Source organism: Phyllobates terribilis, unplaced genomic scaffold (genome assembly GCF_046119375.1).
Source record: "Phyllobates terribilis strain yellow unplaced genomic scaffold, ASM4611937v1 Scaffold_2__4_contigs__length_985480577, whole genome shotgun sequence".
Classification (NCBI taxonomy): Eukaryota; Metazoa; Chordata; class Amphibia; order Anura; family Dendrobatidae; genus Phyllobates; species Phyllobates terribilis.
This window is the reverse complement of record NW_027362762.1, coordinates 715,668,626-715,690,644: the sequence shown is the minus strand read 5'-3', so window position 1 is coordinate 715,690,644 and position 22,019 is coordinate 715,668,626. Positions and strand designations below refer to the sequence as shown.

General features: G+C 44.5%; 1 protein-coding gene across 2 annotated transcripts in view; it reads right to left on the bottom strand.

The window, feature by feature from the left end:
• TAFA3 (TAFA chemokine like family member 3) overlaps nt 1-22,019 on the bottom strand; it is a 593,704-nt gene that overhangs the window by 90,661 nt on the left and 481,024 nt on the right. The window lies entirely within an intron of this gene.

The window sequence follows — 22,019 nt, the reverse complement described above, 5'->3', positions numbered from 1 at the left end:
GCCTATGCCTTCCAAGCAAAAGCTGTCAAAAATTAGGACTGAGGAACTTGCAATGCTGGCAACATGGTCCATGGACACCCTGGTGGTATAGTGGTGGTGGAGGCTGAGGATAAGGAAAAGAGCAAAATACAGCCGAAATGAAGAAGCATATATCCATGTGTGGGTGTGAAGAGGTGCATGGGAATACACCTCCGGAAATAACACAGTGGATTTGACTTTATGTTATTCTTCTATCATTTGGTGGTGATGAGAAGTCTGGCCAAATCTAGCCCTTGTTCATTTTGATAAGGGTCAGCTTGTCAGCATTGTCAGTTGACAGGCGAGTGCGCTTATCAGTTATAATTCCCCCAGCGGCACTAAAAACACGCTCCGTTAACACGCTAGCGGCAGGGCAGGCCAGGATCTCCAAGGAGTACAGAGCGAGTTCATTGAAAGTGTCCAGCTTGGATACCCAATAATTAAAAGGCACAGAGGAATCACGGAGGACGCTGGTACGGTCGGCAAGGTACTCCCTCAACATCTTTTGAAACTTTTCACTCCTTATGATAGTACCCCGCGCCTCAGGGCCTGTAAGCTGTGCGGGTCTCAGAAAACTGTCCCAGAACGTTGACAGCGTTCCCCTGCCTCTGCTGGTTTGTAGATGTGTCTCTCACGCCTGTACGCCTTGGTTGGGCAACGAACTGTGACCTCTGCTGCTAGAATGTTCAGATTTAAATTTTTTTAACAGTTCTGCAGCAAGGGCCTTCTGGTACTGCCCCATTTTTTTAGACCTCTCCACCTCAGGAATAAGAGAGTGAAAGTTCTCCTTGTAGCGGGGTCTAAAAGTGTCACCAATCAGTAATGACTGTCACCCAACATTTTGACCACGCGAGTGTCATGGTTAAGGCAGCGCAACATAAAGTCTGCCATGCGTGCCAGACTGGTAACGGGCAAGACTTTCGTGGCCTCACCAAGATGACGACTGACCATGCTCTCCTCCTCCTCCCCCCTGTCCTCAGGCCACCCACGCTGCACCGATGGTATGACAGTTGTACAGGTACTTTCGCCTACAGCGCATGATACCAGCTCCTGTTCTTCCTCCTCCTCTTCTCCCTCATTGTCCCCCAATGCACGTTGGGATGAGATGAGGCTGGGCTGCGTGTAATCTCCCGCTACGGCTTCTTGATCCATCTCATCATACTCTAGCTGCAATGCCTCCTCTTTAATTCTCTGCAGAGAGCATTGCAAAAGACAGACAAGTGGGATGCTGACGCTAATGATGTCGTCATCGCCACTCACCATCCTGGTGGACTCCTCAAAGTTTGTCAGGATGGTACATATGTCAAACATCCAGGTCCACTCCTGAGGTCTTATGTGTGGGGTCTGACCTGAATATTGACGGCCTTGTTGCAGCTGGTACTCCACAACTGCTCTCTTCTGCTCACAAATCCTTTGTAACATGTGGAGGGTAGAGTTCCAACGTGTGGGGACATCACACACCAGTCGGTATGCTGGAAGCTGCAAACGCTGCTGCAACACAGCACGGGCGGCAGAAACTGTAGCCGACTTCCGAAAATGAGCTGACAGGCGGCGTACTTTGACGAGCAGATCTGGCAACTCGGGGTATGATTTAAGAAACCGCTGAACCACGAGGTTAAGGACATGAGCCAGGCATGGTACGTGTGTGATCTCGCCTCACCTCAGAGCCGCCACCAGGTTACGGCCATTGTCACACACGACCATGCCTGGATGTAGGATCAGCGGTCTCAGCCACAGATCAGCCTGCTCTTTCACAGCTGTCCACAACTCACAAGCAATGTGAGGTTTATCACCTAAGCTTATCAGTTTCAGCACAGCCTGGTGCCGCTTGGCTGAGGCAGTACTGCAGTACTTCCAGCTTGTAACTGATGTGGTGATATCTGAGATGGAGGCTGAACATGAGGAGGAGGAGGAGGATGATGCACAGGAGATAAACACTGTGGGGGCAACTCTGACTGACATAGGGAACGCAATTCTCGGTGTGGGGAGGATGTGTTCCTTCCCATATCCCGACTGGGTCCCGGCTTCCACTATGTTTACCCAGTGTGCCGTCAGGGAGAAGCACTGTCCCTGGCCACAAGCACTTGTCCACGTGTCAGTTGTCAGGTGGACTCTCCCAGTAACTGCGTTGTTGAGGGCACGACAGATGTTTTGGGACACGTGCTTGTGTAGTGCGGGGATGGCACACCGGGCAAATTAGTGTTGGCTGGGGACCGAGTACCGAGGGACGGCCACCGCCATAAGGTTGCGGAAGGATTCCGTCTCCACCAGCCTAAAAGGCAGCATTTCCAATGCAAGCAGTCGTGAAATGTGCAAATTTAGGATTGTGGCCTGTGGGGCGTTGGCTGCAAATTTGCGCTTTCATTCAAAGGTCTGGGATATGGACAATTGAACGCTGCGGTGGGACGTGGACGTTGATGCTGTTTCTTGAGAAACTGCCATAACAAGTGTAGACTGAGAGGAGGGGGCATCTTTGCATGCAGTATGGACAGGGGATTGCCTTACACGCACAACAGGGGGTTCTCTTACACGCACAACAGCGGAAGAAGCAGTGGTGACACCCGCTGACACTGGTCAGGGACCCTGGGGTTCACCCCACAAAGTCGGGTGCTTTGCTGACATGTGCCTGATCATGCTGGTGGTGGTCAGGCTGGTAGTTTTGTCACCCCTGCTGATGCTGGCATGGCAGGTGGTACAAATGGCCTTTTTGGGGTTATCAGCAGAGTCTTTAAAAAAATTCCAGACTCTGGAAGACCTACAGGTTGTACTAGTTAAGTCCCTCATGTTGGTGTTACGAGGAACGGTTGCCCGCCTTCTGTGTGCGGCCACCACACTGCTTCTTTCTGCCTGTTGGGGTACTCTGCCTTCCTCCCCCTTTTTGTTGCTGGCCTCGCTCTGCGTGTCCTCCTGCCACGCTGGGTCAGTTACTAGATCATCCACCTTCTCCTCCTCTTCCACTTGAGCACCACGATTCTCCTCCTCACTTCATGGCAATTGTGTCTCGTCATCGTCCACCTCTTGTGACAAATTGCCAGCGTCGACTTCCTGTGGCTGTGGCTGTTCAAATATTTGGCCTTCGGTACATGGGATCTCCTCCTCCACCACTTCAAGCTGAGCAGGCGAGGGGCACAAATATGGAAATGGACCAGTGAACAGCTCTTCAGAGTGTCCAACTGTGGGATCAGTTGCTGTCTGACGACACTTGGCATGGTGGGAGGAAGGAGCATCAGGGTGAGGAGGAGTATGCGGTCGAGACTCACGGCTACTAAAACTTGACCTTGTGGAAGACAGACCGGAGGTGGTGGTGCCCAGGTAACTGGAAGTATTATCTGCTATCCAATTAATAACCTGTTCACACTGATCAGTTCGCAATACTGGTGTTGTAGTGTGCTTCCCTAGTAATTCGGTCAAGAAGTGGGAGCGAGAAGATGTGGCTGTTGGTTGTGGCACATTTTCACCTTGGCCATGGCCCCGTCATCTACACGCACCATCACCAGAACATCCAGTTCCACGTCCCTTGCCACGCGTCTTGTCTAAATGAAGTAAAATAGCTTACACTCGCACTATCAATGGAAAAATAATAATTATAAGGAGATTAGAACAGTGGAAGAGGAAAACCACAGTTCTGTTTCTCTGGCCTACACCAGAATCTTTTAAACAGATATACTTGTGTCTGAACAGTTAGGGAGACACTCAAACTGTTTTTTTTATGTAAAAAAGGCCAAAAGCTGGATAAAACAGAGATTTGAACCGTGGAACTGCAAAACCACAGTTATAGTTATGTGGCCTACACCAGAATCTTTTAAACAGATATATTTGTGTCTGAAAAGTCAGGGAGACACTATTTCTGGGGTTTTTTTACGGAAAAAAGGCCAAAAGCTGGATAATACAGAGATTTGACCCGTGGAACTGCAAAACCACAGTTATAGTTATGTGGCCTACACCAGAATCTTTTAAACAGATATATTTGTGTCTGAACAGTCAGGGAGACACTTTTACTGGTTTTTTTTACGGAAAAAAGGGCAAAAGCTGGATAATACAGAGATTTGAACCATGGAACTGCAAAACCACAGTTATAGTTATGTGGCCCAGACCAGAATCTTTTAAACAGATATATTTGTGTCTGAACAGTCAGCGAGACACTATTACTGTTGTTTTTTACGGAAAAAAGGCCAAAAGCTGGATAATACAGAGATTTGAAACGGACTGTAATGCACTGTTTGTTGGTATAACCACAGCGACTCCTATACAGCCTGCCTACCTGATATCTGGGATGGATATCATTCCTGAGAAGGACTGTTTGTTTGATTTGGCAGGCTTTAGAGACCCTACACTGCGTATTTCGCACTATATATCTCTCCCTAACTCAGCAGCACTGACCCTATACTGTCTGATCCCGGGCGACAGTGTCCAAGATGGCGGCGCCCGGTTTTAAATACTCGAGGCGACGCTGAGCGGCCAGCCAATCACTGTAATGCCCACAAACAACATGGCTGTGGCATTCCAGTGACTGGCTGGCAATCCCTGCATGTTCATTGGCTCTGTAAAGAGCGCCAAACATGCAGGGCTGAGACCCGAGCTCCCGCCCAAGTATCCCAGAAATGCTCGGTGCTTGCCGAACATCCCGATTAGCGAGATGCTCGGGCGAGTACCGAGCAGTGTCGAGCATGCTTGCTCAACACTAAAAATGATATATTGTTGTGCTTTGTAGAATGTGGCTAATAGTGCCGGACCTAAGTGAAATACCTGTCTACACCACACAAAATAGTGTCTATAGGATGCAAGATTGTGGCACTTAGGCCACGCTCCCACTATGAGTATTTGGTGAGATTTTGATGTTGCAGAATTTCTGCACCATTTCTGCACTTATCAAGTAAGTTACGTTCCCATGTTTTAAACAAACTCCTTTGTTTTTTTATACTTTCTGCTATTTAGCTTTGACAAAACTTTACTGATACAATCATGTGCGGATTACATGCATTTTTTATGCATTTTTCAACTGTGGATTTTCCAAATCTAATGCAAGTCTATGGGAAAGATCTGCACCTAAAACTCAGTGAGCATGGGATTTCTATAAATCTCGTTCACATTGCTGAAACTGTAAGACGCTGCTTTTTTTACAGAGCTAAAATATGCAGTGTCAAAGTTTCCCAAAAAACTCATTGTAGGCACTCAGCCTTACATGGTCAGCATGGTGGCTTAGTGGTTATCACTGCTGTTTTTCAGCGTTTGAGTTCTAGGTTCAAATCCCACCAAGGACAACATCTGCAAGCAGTTTGTATGTTCTCCCCGCGTTTGCGTGGGTTTCCTCTGAGTTCTCTGGTTTCCTCCCACATTCTAAAGACATCCTGAAGGGAATTTAGATTGTGAGACCCAATGGGGACAGTGATGACAATGTCTATAATGTGCTGTGGAATAGAATGGCAATTTATAAATAAGCATAATAAAATGTATCTTCCAACAATACAACCAAAATTACAAACTCTTGGTGAGGGGTATTTCACTTCCTTTGTTTCTAGATCTTCAATGATTGTGTAGCACTATTCTTGGTATTGGGAATGTTATTACATATTTCTCGATTGTACATACATGTGTTAAGAGTAGAGATCAGCGGATCGCTTTGTATGACTCCAACCCATGGTCTAGGTCAGTGCTATCTGGCTGTGGTTAGGAGCTGCATTAATTTCCTTACCCTCCAGAATCCCAGGCTTGGCTTTTGATTAGCCAGGCTGGTGAGATGTCACCTTTGTGCCACAAGTCACAAATGACATCATACCAGGCTGGTGAAGCATTTATAGCTTTGGGGAACCCAGAACTATAGAAAATTTGCGCAACTCCTCTCCACTGACAAAGGGGTGTAACCTGGACCTTGGCTGTGGGTTGCACAAAGCAATTCACTCATCTCTAGTTGAGAGGCATTATGTTAACATTGGCTCAGAGGGTCTATTTTTCACACCTAAAGGGTGGGGTTGATTTTGTAGTTATGTTCTTTTTTTGTAAAAACAACACGGAAGACTTTTGTAACACAACTATTTTCACCATTGAGGAACTGCTGCAGTAGCACTGCAAAATTCTCCTGGTATGGAAATTAATTGGTAAGGTTTTTGTCACAAATGTGCCATGATTTTTCATACATGAACCCATAAATTAGTCCGCTAAATATTAAGCCTAATGAATACAAAAGTAAATTCTGAAAAAAGGGACATATAGTTTGTATATCATGCAGTGAATTATTGGTTTATAGCAAAACAAGCAGTCAGCCGCAGCACATTCGGTCAAACACTCCTCAGATTTTCAATGCCAATAGGACATCTACCATTAATAAAGTATCCACCTGCTTTTGAAATATCTTATTTGTGTGCTACAGAATGGAACCTTTACTGATAAACTGCTGAGCAAATAGCGCAACAGCTGCCCTGATCTATTGTTACTAGTTCCCAGTAATCTGCAGCTCTGGGTATTATAATGCCATGAAATCAATGGGCTTAATAATTCTTATCCTAGTGTTGAACAGAGACTTGTCCTATTCCACCCACCTTATTTTTCCATCCTGTTCACGCTGAGGCGATAAAAACACCACTATTTATACATCCCTCCCTGACAGTTCTATGAAATTCAAGAGTACAGAAACATATTTATGCTTTTCCACCCATAATGTATGTGATTTTATTGGTTCAGCTAGCTGTTTCTTCCAAGGAACAATTTGATATTTCCTACTGAGAAGTATTCTACAGTCATGGCCAAAAGTTTTGAGAATGACACCAAAATTATATTTTCACATGATCTGCTGGCCTCTGGTTTTTATTAGTGTTTGTCTGATGTTTATATCACATACAGAAATATAATTGCAATCATATTATGAGTACCAATAGGTTATATTGATAGTTAGAATGAGTTAATGCAGCAAGTCAATATTTGCAGTGTTGCCCCTTCTTCTTCAAGACCTCTGTAATTCTCCCTGGCATGCTCTCAATCAACTTTTGGACCAAATCCTGACTGATAGCAGTCCATTCTTGCATAATCAATGCTTGCATTTTGCCAGAATTTGTTGGTTTTTGTTTGTCCACCCGTCTCTTGATGATTGACCATAAGTTCTCAATGGGATTAAGATCTGGGGAGTTTCCAGGCCATGGACCCAAAATCTCTATGTTTTGTTCCATGAGCCATTTAGTTATCACCTTTGCTTTATGGCAAGGTGCTCCATCATGCTGGAAAAGGCATTGTTGGGCACCAAACTGCTCTTGGACGGTTGGGAGAAGTTGCTCTTGGAGGACATTCTGGTACCATTCTTTATTCATGGCTGTGTTTTTAGGCAAGACTGTGAGTGAGCCGATTCCCTTGGCTGAGAAGCAACCCCACACATGAATGGTTTCAGGATGCTTTACAGTTGGCATGAGACAAGACTGGTGGTAGCGCTCACCTCTTCTTCTCCGAATATGCTGTTTTCCAGATGTCTCAAACAATCGAAAAGGGGATTCATCAAAGAAAATGACTTTGCCCCAGTCCTCAACAGTCCACTCCCTTTACCTTTTGCAGAATATCAGTCGGTCCCTGATGTTTTTTCTGGAGAGAAGTGGCTTCTTTGCTGCCCTCCTTGAAACCAGCCCTTGCTCAAAGAGTCTCCGCCTCACAGTGCGTGCAGAAGCACTCACACCAGCCTGCTGCCATTCCTGAGCAAGCTCGGCACTGCTGGTAGTCCGATCCCACAGCTGAAACAGTTTTAAGATACGGTCCTGGCGCTTGCTGGTCTTTCTTGGGCGCCCTGGAGCCTTTTTGACAACAATGGAAGCTCTCTCCTTGAAGTTCTTGATGATGCGATAGATTGTTGACTGAGGTGCAATCTTTGTAGCTGCGATACTCTTCCCTGTTAGGCCATTTTTGTGCAGTGCAATGATGGCTGCACGTGTTTCTTTTGAGATAACCATGGTTAAATGAAGAGAAACAATGATACCAAGAACCAGCCTCCTTTTAAAGTGTCCAGTGATGTCATTCTTACTTAATCATGACTGATTGATCGCCAGCCCTGTCCTCATCAACACCCACACCTGTGTTAATGGATCAATCACTAAAACGATGTTAGCTGCTCCTTTTAAGGCAGGACTGCAATGATGTTGAAATGTGTTTTGGGGGGTAAAGTTCATTTTCTGGGCAAATATTGACTTTGCAAGTACAGTAATTGCTGTTAAGCTGATCACTCTGACATTCAGGAGTATATGCAAATTGCCATTACAAAAAATGAAGCAGTAAACTTTGGAAAAATTACTATTTGTCTCATTCTCAATACTTTTGGCCATGACTGTAGGTCCACGATTCTGCCTCCACTTAATTAGTGACTGGATTCTTTTCAACTCGCTCGGAAGGGTCTTCATTTTATTTTATTATGTTTGTATTTGTGTAGTTAACTATTTACTCGTGTCTGAAACCAATTTCTAATTTCTAATAAAATCCTGCCTATAATATAATATAGAAATGATAGAATTATATCGAACTTATGTATGTCTAATTAGTGATGATATTTACATTTTTTTTTCACTGTTTTGGATGTTGAGTAATTAATTTGACATTTCATATCGAACACACTTCTTTTAGTTTGCATAGAAATAAATATAACAAGGTTAAGAAACAGGCTTGCACATTTCCAGATGCAGTGCGATCTTTTGCACATGGGGATTATATTGGAAGGCTTAAAGCATTCTTCGGAATTTTAAGGTATAACTAAAATATTAGCAGACTGAGAGCCACAGTTATCTAACCCCTGAGCACATTGCCCTGTGGCTTTACTGCAGTGCGTTAAAACTCTATGGACTGTTTTATGGCAGTCTGTAGCCTGTTTTACATAAGAAGACAATATACTCACTAAAATAGCGCTCCAGATTAATTAGATCGAGGCGTAAATTGCTCTCAGTTAAAATAAAGTGGTTTTAGCAGTTGCATAATTTCAGGTAAGAGAGACCCATGAGGATTTTTTTGTGACCTATTAGTAAAGGGTCACAATAAAGATTTTTTTTTATTTCCTCTGGGATATCAGCCTAGGTTCAGCAAAGATACGCTCTCGACCGTAAGTTAAGAAATTTTTAAATACTCAAATATTATGACCAGCCATTGATAGTTGACGACGTTCATTTCAAATTATGGCACAGGGAACTTTAATTACTAATTAATTGCTAATAAAGGTTATACTAAAGTTAGTATCTGGTAAGACATGATGCTGTTCTATGGCAATATTCAATTTTTTCCTATGAAAACAATCAGGTATTTTAGACTGCTGGGCTGAAACCAATCCAGATGATATCAATAGTATCTGTGTAAAGCATATATAATTTATAGTATTTAGGAATTATGGTAGATTTGGAGTTTATTTCAGATTTTACTTAAAGGGGTTGTACGGCCTTAGGCTACAAGTCTGCAGACTTGTGAATCCTCACATCGTAGGCACTGCGCACTGTGAGGATTTTCCGGTGCTCCACTCCAGTCTTCAGTTCCATCTTCCTCTTTGCTGTAAGAGCCTTTGAGAATGGTGGCATGAGATCATTGGAACACCCAGGTAATTTGTACCCCATTGTTTTTTATTTTTCATTGGAACACCTTTACAAGGGAATGTCACACCGGTACTATCGATCCTGTGTCACTCACAGCTATGAACATAGAAAGTCTTAAGTCTGAAGAAAGCCTAAAATAAGTTTCAATACATATCAATTGTGTGTTGAATTTTCATGAATTCACTAAATCTGGCAAATTCAAACGAGCTTGTGATTCACTTCATACAAATCGCCTAAAATGTCAGCCGATATTTTACACATTGCAGAAGATTGCATCAGTTAGAGAAAGCTCACAAGATATTGGTCATGGGATGACTTCCCCATAGTACCTTGCAGCTATCACATCACATGGCATAGCACAGCTAGTCAGAGGGGCTTTCATAGCCTGTATAAAAGCAGGAACAGGAATTGCAGCAGCCATTTTGTGGTGAATCTGAGTAGTAAGATGTCACAGCTCATAGTATAACCATAGCGATAGGGAGAGAAAGCCATAAAACATTGTGTGACAGCAAATCAGTGAAGAAGATAATTGATAGGGATAAAGAGATAGGAGAGTCACTGTGTCATTCACTTTTTTAGGGCAATTGGAAGCTTTGGAGTACTTTCTATTTGTGCCGAATCAATCCCCATCGATTAGAATTTATTTGGCCAATCTGGAAAAATCTAATTTCAAAAGATTTGCTCATCAGTGTTTCTCAGCATATATAACAGTACCCCTTACACCTCTTCATTATCCAGATACAGCAAGAAAAACACTCTTGTGCATTATCCATAAGAGTCTATCCATAAGAGTTTGGGTTGGGAAAATTGGGAAGTTTTTCCTCCCCTAGCTGGCCTTGAATATATTTCTATTTTCACCTGTATTATGTAGCTATGTAACAATGGGCTGCGCTCAAAAAATTGTGCAATATTTTAATGAAAGGTATTTGCTTTAGTTTCAGATGAATTGAAGTATATGACAGATTTCAGGCTGTAATAAAACTCATACTCCAGTATTTTCTACCTCCCCTATGTGTTCTCTGTGTGTTTAGACACAGGTATGCATTCCCTTTTTAGAAAGCAGATGGTGGTTGTTCAAGAGTTATAAGGTGCGGTGGTCGGCAGGATGTCTAAATACCACAGTGTCCTTTTTCCTAACTAGTTCACAGCTATTTTCATTCCTCACTCTATAAATAACTGTCTGCTCCTAGCTGACTCTTACAAAGGTGCTTGTGTCCACACTCCATGTTATATAGCTCTCTAAAGATCACAGATCTCACTTTAATATAAACCTTTCCAATCTGACAATTTTGTGTCCTGCTGCTACTTTAACCCTCCAAAGCATAATGTATCCGTACTGTACTGCTATACAGAAAATCTGACAAGTCATTTAACATAGTTAATAACTAAAAATGATGATTAAATATGTCAAAAATAATCAAAGTGCACACAACAGATATGTCTAGCAAAAGTAAAAAAAATAAAAATAAACGGTAATAAGTATAAAATATTTATTTTCAGAATATACAGTACACTGATCATTTAGAAAAGCTTTGCAAATTAATTCTACTAGCTGAGTACTGTCCCTGTCCATGGTGCTGAATCTGAATATACAGCAGTTAAAGGTGTATTCTCAGATTTTTAAATTGCTTTAGTTAGACAACATAAAAACAAATACATTTACAATTGGCTTGCTTTTTGCATCTGCTGTCATTCTCTGCTGTGAGAGCTTTTATTTTACATAGTGTACAGCTTGTTTCTATGGAGCTTGGCCACAAGAGCCTGGTCAAGTTTGTGCAGTACCCTATTTTTTGGATTATAACAAGCACTCTTTCCCCCCAAATTTGGGAGGAAAATGGGGATGCGTTTTATAATCCGAATATAGCTTACCGGCTGTGGTGGAGCAGGGACACAGGAGGCAGGATTGCTCCTGCAGGAGGCAGCGGTGGCAGGAGTGGGGCGATGCTGCGGGCCCAAGGCTGGGAGGGCAGAGTGTACCAGTGGTGCAAGGCTGCGGGTCCAGGGCTTTCTTAAAATGTTGGCAGTGAGTGGACTCACCTTCCCATTGATTTCCCTGCTGTGGACTTCGAGAAAATGGCCTCTGGTTGCAGCAAATGAGCAGACTTAGATCTCGGGAGATGAGATTTATGGAAACGAGATATTGGGAGAAGAGATCTCGGCTCCAGAGATCTTAATCCACGCATGTCCGCCTCTGGTGGATGTTTTGCCAAAGCCCACCTCAGGGAATTCAATGGGAAAGAGACTCCGCTCACCACCGACATATTATGAAAGTCCAGGGCCCGCAGCCTCGCACTGTCAGGACATTCCCTTCTCCCAGCACAAGGCTCGCAGTATTGCCCCACTCCTGCCACCGCTGCCAGCCTCCTTCAGCAGCGACCCTACCTCATCTGACCCCACTACACTGCAGCTGCCCCCCAGTGTAGTACATAAAATCAGATTATAAAACGCAACACCATTTTGTTTATCTTTTTTTTCTATTTTCCTCCCCAAAATTTGGGGTGCGTCTTATGGTCAGGTGCATCCTATGGTCCGGTGCATCTTATAGTCTGCTAAATATGGTAGTTAAATTCTAGGAGAGGGGTTCAATCCTAACATCCCAGCCACCACTCTCCATCCCTTTGAATCTATATAACACCTATGTGTTCACCTCCCTGTCTTTCCTTCCTTCTCATCTTCTGACAAGCTGCTGTTATAAATCTGGCACCATCACCAGCCCAAACCAAAGGTAGCTTCCAGAGCAGTTCTGCTAATCAAGGCTCTCACTTTCCTGGGCCATATGAATGTTCAAACACACTTTTCACTATATGCAAATATAGAGATATCAATATTCACTTCAGAACAAGCCACTGATAGCTAAGTTTGTTACAGTTGAGCTATAAAGCTCAGCATAAATTTTTCAAAGGTTCAAGTAATGTCAGTCACCCAGAAACCAGGCAATAAAGAGACAGCAGAGCTGTGAGCAGCTGGATAAACATGTTAAAAACACCCCCTTATGGATCTTTTATGTGATTGGTAAAAAAGAAAATACTTTTTACTATCACTATCAAACATAGACTATGTTTGTAATTGCAGCCTAGCCTCAACCAAGTCAATAGAGCTAAGCTACAAAATGATGCGCAGCAACTAAACAAGAGTATCCTTACTTCTGAAAAGAAAATAGACTCTTTTTTAAAATATCATAAAACTCCTTTAAATGGTAGTTTCTTCTTGACAACCTCTTTACTTCTGCCCTGTTATGAAATATGGACATCACAGAGGGGGGGCACCTTCTATTATCCATACTGGAGAGCTACTACAAAGCAACAGAACTGGCAGTAATGGGTCTGGTCATTTATTGGAATTGCTGCCTGTAATAGTAAATTTCCTCTGTAGCAGTCGCTGCAGGAGAAATGATCAGCTAATAGCATCTTCTCCAAAATCAGCAGTTATCATATTAAAGCTGTTGTCATGATACAACGGCTTCCATTATAGTAACCTATAACTGATTTAAAGAAGTATTCACTTGAAAGTGAAAAATCACTTTGCAGTTAAAAGTATGTATTTATACTTTATATATATTAGACTGATCAGTGATCACATATTATTCAATTCAAGATCAGAGATACACAGCTATTTAATTCCAAGTTCACTGCTTATGGAACATAGTCAAACTTCTAACAATGATAAATGTGCCTATAATTATATAGTACTGTTCTGGAAAACTGTTAGCTATTATATTTTGTGAATCAGGTTTGAAACAATTGCGAGCTTATTCGCTGGCTAGTAGCACATAATTATATAAGGAATCAAGAACAATAATCTCTTTGAAAAAGAATACACAGGTTGTGAAGTTGGTAAGATCATGCTGTTACAGACATGGATAAACAAAAAGATGTAGAGGTGCACAGGTCAACCTAGGGGAACTTGGTTTCTCATTTTACAGAATTTACTATATCATTGGATAGAAATAACATGACACTGTCTGTGGTCTCTTGGCAGCTCTTAACAGGGCTCTCACAGACAGGCTTTGTGCTGGCTACTCCAACTCTCTGGTTTCAGGTGCCTGTACAGCAAGGTAGCCTTATGCAGGGGCCCTGGCTCCATTCTTTGGAGAAGTCGCTGGCCGATAGAGCAGGCTGGCAGGAATGGTTAGATAACTGGGTCAGAACCAGGAGGGCAAAATGGACAATATTGTGAGTCAGAAGAATTGTCAGGAAACAAGCCAAGGTCAGAAGGAGGATAATAAAGGCTAAGCAGGAGCTGGACTAGAAATGTGAACCAGGGCTAGTAAAACTGTATCTGGTAACTCCCAACTGTTAGCTGGTAGTTTATTATGTTGTGATGCTGTACTATTTGCCAAAGAAAGTAGCTGATTACTCCAACTTCACGCATAATCACCCATAATACCAGACTGTATGGTACTATACGTCTCAATCTCCCTAGTCTCTGTTGCTGGACTGAGCCTACACCATCCAAGGTTTCTGGTCCCAAAATCTCCTCTATCACCAGGGTGTCCTGCAGAATAATTCCAGCGGTGCCAGTTGACAGACGCAGATGTTACAGGAGCAGATCCCAGAAGAGATCTGACAGTAGGTCATAGGTAAGAGTGGCTGATAGGGCACTCATTACTAGTGCTACATAACAAGGGTCACCTTAACCCTAAAAATGAATGGTTTAGATAATTGGCTAAAGCAGTGAACTTCATATTTGTCCCAGGTGAAGAAATTCCAAGCTGCAAGATATCATCATGAAGCATGATTGCGATAAAGCACAGAAGAAATGGTATGGCCATATACGCAATGCTATATCAATATGAAATGTGGCTTGATACCCTTGAGTATAAAAATATTTGCAGAGAAAAGCTGTATTCTGTACTTCATACATGGTTTTATACTAAAACACATACACAATAGATCTGACAGTGGATTACAATCTAATACATGTGATATTATTCATTATTACAGCTATATCAAGATTTTAACATAGAGCAAGAGGGAGTAGCACCCTATACACATTTATGGGAATACAGAAATTGACAGAAATAGAAAAGCATATATTTTTTTACTCTCCAATAGACTATAATGAAGCATGTGCAGCTTCCTCTTCACTTAGCTCTTCCCTCTACTCTCGGTTTACATAGTGCATACAGTGAGACAGAGACTAAGAAACAAAGACACCAATTTATCAAAGCAATTTCACTAAAATATTGGAGTAAATTGGGTGAAGGTGGGGCAGGGCGAGGGCATGATACAATAGCTTGTCTAATTCAAGATGAACTGTAGTATTCCAGATGCCAGAAATATTACTCCAGTCAGAGACTGGAGTAAGATTTGTAACAAAGCGCACTGAGGCGCGCGCCACTTCTCAGACACATGTGATTCATTAATCAGAAACGTCTGACTACTATACACCCCTTCATCAAGACTGGTAAGAAAATCACAGGTCTTTATGAATCGGGGTCTTAGTTTCCATTCTTCTAATCAGTGGGAGTCTCTGTGATATTCTGATGCCACATCATTTATACGTGTTTTACTTGTTTCAGGTGGACAAGCACCATTAAAGTAGACAAAAATAATGCATTTCCATTTATATCCATTAGATAATTAGCCAGTGTGAAAACTTCAAATGAAATGCATATCACAAAAAAAAATGTTATCCATTTTATATTCATATATACTGCTTCAATGTAGAATATGCAAAAGTAACAGTTAATGCTTCCAGTTTCTCTGTGCAGTGCCTTAATCCTCCTACTGATAATCCTGGGCTGAAAACGGGCAGGATGAAAGGTCCAATACTGTATTGCAGAGTACAGCTCAGACAGCAGCATGTACAGTATGTAGGAGCAGTTTCTTGTAATCATCAGCAGCAAATCCAGGCACAGCAGAGGTATGGATTACATTTTTACAACTTTATTAAATGACATAAATATAGAGTTAAAAAAAATGTTTCTAAAAAAAATTATGGCATAATCTGTAGTAAAAACCTGTGTAAAAACTGTGATAAAAACATTATCTCTTATTCCCCCCCCCTCTGTACAGGCTCTGTTCCTCATACTTCCTGTTTAACTCCTTTGTCCATTTCCCCTTGATTTCTGCCTCCCTGCTGCAAGATTACCTTTGTTCCTGAGTAGTGTTGAGCCACCCCCGTAGTGTTCGAGTTCGGTTCGGTTCGTCGAACACCCGTGTGTTCGCCGAACTGTTCGTCGAACTGTTCGTCGAACACCTTCGAACACCGTTAAAACCAATGGCAGGCAAACAAAAACACATAGAAACACATAGAAAACACCTTCAAAGGTGTCCAAAAGCTGACAAACTGCTCAGAAGACACAACTAACACATGGAAAAGTGACAAGTACATATAGTCATGCGAAAAGAAAAGAGGTGGAGGAGTAAAAGGAGGGGGAGACACAGATATAGGCATGTCATGCCCTTCTAAAATCCAAAAAGTGAGAAGCCGAGACGGCCAGTCCGCTCCTGCCCGTGCCACCTCCGTGTCGCCGGGTTTGTGCCAGAGCCGCGGTGAACCCTGACGGCCAGCCCCCCTCTCCCAATACTGGTGCCTGTCCGCTGGTGGGTCGAGAGAGCCCCCCTGTGGTGGAGGGAGCTCTAAGCTTTTTAATTTAAATTGTCCCTCTAATTTAAATGAATACACTTTAAATCCATTTACAAGGATCTATTGGAGGGCAAGTCTCATGCCAGCAGCCGCGTAATTCCAGCTCCAGTAGCGTCCACTAAAGCTGCTGCAGTTAAAAAGCTTTTATAAGGATCGAGCTCGGCTGTCCACCGCAAGGCATCCTAGTGCCAGTCCCAGCCCCTATGCCTTGGGGTGCCTCCTGATGCTCTTCACTAAGTATCCCGTGGTCCCGAAGCATTTCCTTTGAAAAAATTAAGTGTCCAAACTACAGGTGGTGTAGCTTGCTTAACAGCCGGGATAATCCGCTGACTAGCAGACACTGCTACTAGGCACAAAGTATTTCCTGGGCTAGATGCAGTTAAAAATTTGCAAGTAGATACTCTCGTTGGATGCTGAGAAAGCATTCCATAGAGTCTCCTGGCACGCCATATATGATTCTCTTAAAAAGCTTGGGGTAGGGGTCTAGGGGACCCTTTTATAGCCAAAATCACGGCCCTGTATCACAATACGTCACCTAGGCTGAAGATAAATGGAACTGTAGCACCGAGGGCTCGGTTGCTACAGACGTATTGCACCTCACCCAGAGGTGTGATATCTCACTCTCAGATAAGGATGGAGTGTGGATCAGGACCCGACACCTGCATGCATTACACCACATTGCCGTGGGGCAGGGCGACCAATATGCCCCTGAGATGGGCACGACAGTCCCTGTCCCTGGCTGGAGTGGGGGGAGGGAACACTGAGGAAGGGGAACCCTGCAGTGCAGGAGCAGGGAGGAAGCAGTTGATGGGTGCATTGAGAAGGGAGTATAAAAGGTGGGCACCATCTTAGTTCAGTGCAGAGAAGTCTGAGCAGAAGTGGCAGGGAGCAGGGGCTCTGCATGAGCTCTGCTCCGGAGGCGGGCCTAGTAACAGAGGCCCAGGCCTGCAAGAGGGAGAAGGAAGGAAGAGGAGCGGAGAAGGCTCCAGGAACGAGGAATGAAGGGATCCCAGGGGTGCGGACGGGCGAGTCGCCACCGCACGCCCGAATCCACCTGCGTGGAGGGGTCAGGCCAAAGGGGGAGACCGGTCCCCGAACTAGTGGAGGCAGGAAACGACCCTCAGCTAGAAACCGGAGGCTCTGACATTTTATGTGGCGCAGCCCCTTGCTCCACCCGCTAGGAAGGCACCACATAGGGTCAGGGAAACTGGCGCCAAGTTTACCAAGAGGAGGCCCGAGGCAGCCGGACAGAAGTGTTGGTAAGAAAGGCCAGACAAAGGACACACAAAGGGGGTCCTGTGAAGCGCTCCAAAGTTATCTGGGAGTTGTCTGAGCCCCTCACCTGGTGAGCACAGTACGACGTGGGCAGCCGTTACCTGCAGACGTGGTCTGGATAATAAGAACTGTGAGTAAAGGCCCTGAACTGCATCACTGACTCCGTGTCGTTACTGCTGCTGCCCTGCACCATCACCCCCATCCTCCGCATACACTGCCCTGAGGCTATACTCCTCCCGTGGGGAGTTATGCTACGCTCTGCTGCACCCACAACACCAGCCTTTGCGGTCTGCCCTGTAGCGGCGGTTCACTCTGACCGCAATCCACGGGTGGCGTAGTCAGACATTTAAACATCAAAACCACATAAATAGTTCCGCCACTGGTTTGACCGCCCTGAGCCACGGAACCGGATCGCCGCCACGAAGACTACAACCACCAGCATCCACCAAAAAGGGTCCGGCTCCGGGTGTCCCAAGGCCCAGGGGGTGCGTCAGAACATTTTCATCACCTTTCACAATCACCAATGGAACAAGGCAGGGATGTCCTCTGTCCCCTCTCTTATACATCCTAGTGACGGAGCACCTGCTCTCATCAATTCGCCATAACCCCAATATTAGGTGGATTGAGGTGGGAGGCACCGAGTACAAGTGCTCTCTATTTGCTGATGATGTCCTAGTATATATCACTCAATCACATATATCCATCCCTGCTGTTATGGCTGAAATAGATCACTTTGTTACATGGTAAAATTTTAAAATCAATGCAGCGAAGTCTGAGGCCCTCGATGTCTCCCTCCCTAAATCCATATAGGATTCCATCCAGTCCAACTTTCCCTTTGCCTGGCCCTCACAGGGTATCAAATACTTAGGAATTCCTATTCATAGAGACCTCTCCCATCTATGTTATCTTAATTTTGGGCCCTTTATTGAACAATTCCATACAGAGCACGGTTGGCAAGTTAGAACTGTAAGATTCACTACGTGAACCACTGGTGTTTTGTGGAAAAGCACATGTACACCGCGTTCCAAATTATTATGCAAAAAGTGTTTAGGAGTGATAAGGGAAGAATTTGTTTGTTTGTCAGTTAAACTCATTGATGGTGATGTGTGTCAGGGCTCTTTATATCACTGTAAGCAATTGCAGACACCTGTGCTAATTAGTTTGGCAGGTGTGTCCAATGAAAGGCAAGACTACTTAAGAAGGCTCTCTCACATTATTAAGCAGCCTACATTTTCTGCCAAAATGGGAAAGAAAAAGGATGTGTCGGCTGCTGAGAAGCAACAAATTGTGGAGTGTTTAGGTCAAGGCATGACTACAATCAACATTGTGCGATGATCAGGATGAAGTGTCTTGGCAATCAAGAAGTATGTAGCTGATTCACAGTACACACGTGTGCGTGCTGATAAGGGCAAATTGAGGACTCTTTCCTACAGGCAATTACGTCAGGTTGAAACAGCAGCGGCAAAAAAGCCTTGTCATAGCAGCAGACAAGTTTTTGAAGCTGCTTGTGCCTCCAACGTCCCCCGAACAACAAGATGCAGGGTCCTTCAGAGGTTTGCAGCTGTGCATATGCCATCCTGTCGACCTCCTCTATCCACTTCACACAAGCAGAAACGGCTCCAGTGGGCCAAACATTACATGAAGACTGATTTCAAAACTGTTTTGTTCACGGATGAGTGCCGTGCAGCGCTCGATGGTCCAGATGAATGGAGTGGAGGATGGCTGGTTGATGGACACCCCACGCAAACACGGCTACAGCGCCAACAAGGAGGAGGTGGAGTAATGTTTTGGGCTGGAATCATGGGGAGAGAGATTGTCGGCCTCTTTAGGATCCCTGAAGGCGCTAAAGATGAACTCCATAATGTATGTGGATTTTCTCAAACAGCACTTCCTGCCATGGTTCAAGAAGAAGAACCGTGTATTTCACAGCAAGATCATTTTTCTGCATGATAATGCACCATCTCATGCTGCACATAAAACATCTGCATCTCTGGCTGATATGGGCATAAAAGGGGACAAACTTATGGTGTGACCCCCATGCTCCCCTGACCTCTACCCCATTCAGAACCTTTGGAGCATCATTAAAAGGAGTGTCTATGATGGCGGGAGGCAGTTCACATCTAAGCAACAGCTCTGGGAGGGTATTCTGTCCTCATGCAAAACAATTGAAGCAGAAACCATCCAAAACCTGACAAATTCAATGGACGAGAGAGTTCAGAAGCTCCTTTCGAACAAGGGGTCCTATGTGAAAATGTAACATCACCTAGAATAAAGTTTTGAGTTGAAAACTGTTTGATTTCAGTTTCTAACAACCTGCTAATGCTTATAATTTCAAAAATGACCATTTTTTTGGTCTTTATTAAAATGAAAAGGTTGATCGAAAAGTTTGGGGGATCTAAGAGTGTGGCAACCCAGTAGTCATGATTACTTCGAATTCTGACAATATGAGGGTCATGCTGCAGGTAGTGCAGCAAGAAGGCACTTATGTGTCTTGCGCATCTCGGAGCCCCAAAATTATTTTTCGGGCTAGATGCAGCTAAAAATTATTTTTAATTTTAAATCTGGTGAAGCTTATTATAGATGGCCTAATAGGATCAGTGCTGCACACTGCTACAAAGCCCAAATTATTTTCCAGTCAAGATACAGATAAACATGATTAGTAATTTGAAAGCTTAAAACGGTTGGTAGGGTGATTTTAACCAATCATCAAGCTTTTACTCTCCCCAGTATGACACAGGGGTAGAAAAGTCGTTTCGGATCCATGATTTGTTCATCTTTATGAACGTGAGTCTGTCTACATTATCAGTGGAGAGCCGCGTGCGCTTATCTGTCAGCACACCACCAGCAGCGCTGAACACACGTTCAGACAGAACGCTGGCTGCGGGGCATGACAAGATCTCCAAGGCGTAAGTGGCTAGCTCCGGCCATTTATCCAGATTGGAAGCCCAAAAAGAGCAAGGGTCCAGTGACACAGTCGTGGCTTCAATGTTTACTTGGAGATACTCCTGTACCATCGTCTCTAGGCGTTGACTATGTGTCAGACTTCTTGTCTCCTGTGGCCTTGCAAAGGATGGGCTAAAAAAGTGGTGAAATGATTCCGCAAAATTGATGTTACCAGCAGATACTGTGGTTCTGTTACGGTTTGAGTGCTGAACACTTGACGGTCCCACGGTTGGCAAGTTGGAACTGTGAGATTCACTACGTGCACCACTGGTATTTTGTGGAAAAGCACATGTAAGATTCTGCAACAGTCTCTGCTGATACTCCTGCATGCGTGCATCCCTTTCTATGGCAGGAATAATTTCTGCAAATTTACTTTTGTACCGGGGATCTAACAGTGTGGCAACCCAGTAGTCAGGATTATTTCTAATTCTCACAATTCGAGGGTCATGTTGCAGGTAGTGCAGCAAGAAGGCACTCATGTGTGTTGCGCATCCAGGAGCACCAAGTCCCTGTTGTGTTGGTGGCGAGGTAGCAATCATGCTTCCCTCCTCTGTCCTCTCCCCCCAACCTCGCACAACAGAAATGTGATCAAGGTCTCCCTCATCTGATGAGTCTTCCATAAGTTCGTCCTCCACTTCTTCCTGGGCACCTGCACCTTCCTCACTAGTTTGGCTGCTACCATGCGCCCTGGTAAAATCATCTCCCCCACCCTCACATGCCTGCCGCCTTGGTGCTGCTGACCGTCTGGACCTTGCAGATGTTAGCCCTTCCGCATACAACTCTTCCTCCTCTACTTCCTCCACCTCCTCTTGTGCCACCACCTGACTCCGAATTCTGTTTAACATGTGCTCCAGCATGTAAATCACCGGAATAGTCATGCTGATAATGGCATCGTCAGCACTAAACATCTTCGTCGCCATTTCAAAACTGTGCAGAAGGGTGCATAGGTCCCTGATCTGAGACCACTCCTCCAGCGTGATTTGCCCCACCTCTGAATCTCGTTGGCCCAGGCTATACGTCAGAACGTATTGTACCAGGGCTTGTCGGTGCTGCCACAGTCGCTGCAACATGTGCAGAGTTGAATTCCACCGGGTAGGCACATCGCATTTTAGCCGGTGAAGTGGCAGGCCCAACGACTTCTGTAGAGATGTAAGTCGCTGAGCTGCGGGATGCGAACGGCGGAAGTGAGCACACAGCGACCGTGCCCTCTGCAGAAGGCCATCTAGTCTGGGATAGTGGGCTAAAAATTGCTGGACAACCAGGTTCAACACGTGAGCCATACAAGGCACGTGTGTGACATTGCCCCGGCGAAGGGCCGCACCCAGGTTTGCAGCATTGTCGCACACGGCCTTCCCTGGTTTCAGGTCCAGTGGAGACAACCATTCATGAAATTGGTTCTCCAGAGCTGACCACAACTCCTCAGCTGTGTGACTCACATTTCCCAGACATTTCAATGTAAAAACCGCCTGATGACGTTGAGCCCTACTGCCAGCATAGTAAGGAGGTGTGCAGGATCCCTTCTGCGCAGTTAGAAAGCTTGTGGCATGACCAGACAGGCTTTGGGTGCAGGTGGAAGACCGAGAGGAGGTTGAGGAGGCAGAAGCAGTGGAGGAAAAATGACATAAAGAGGATTGACGCACAACTCGTGGGGAC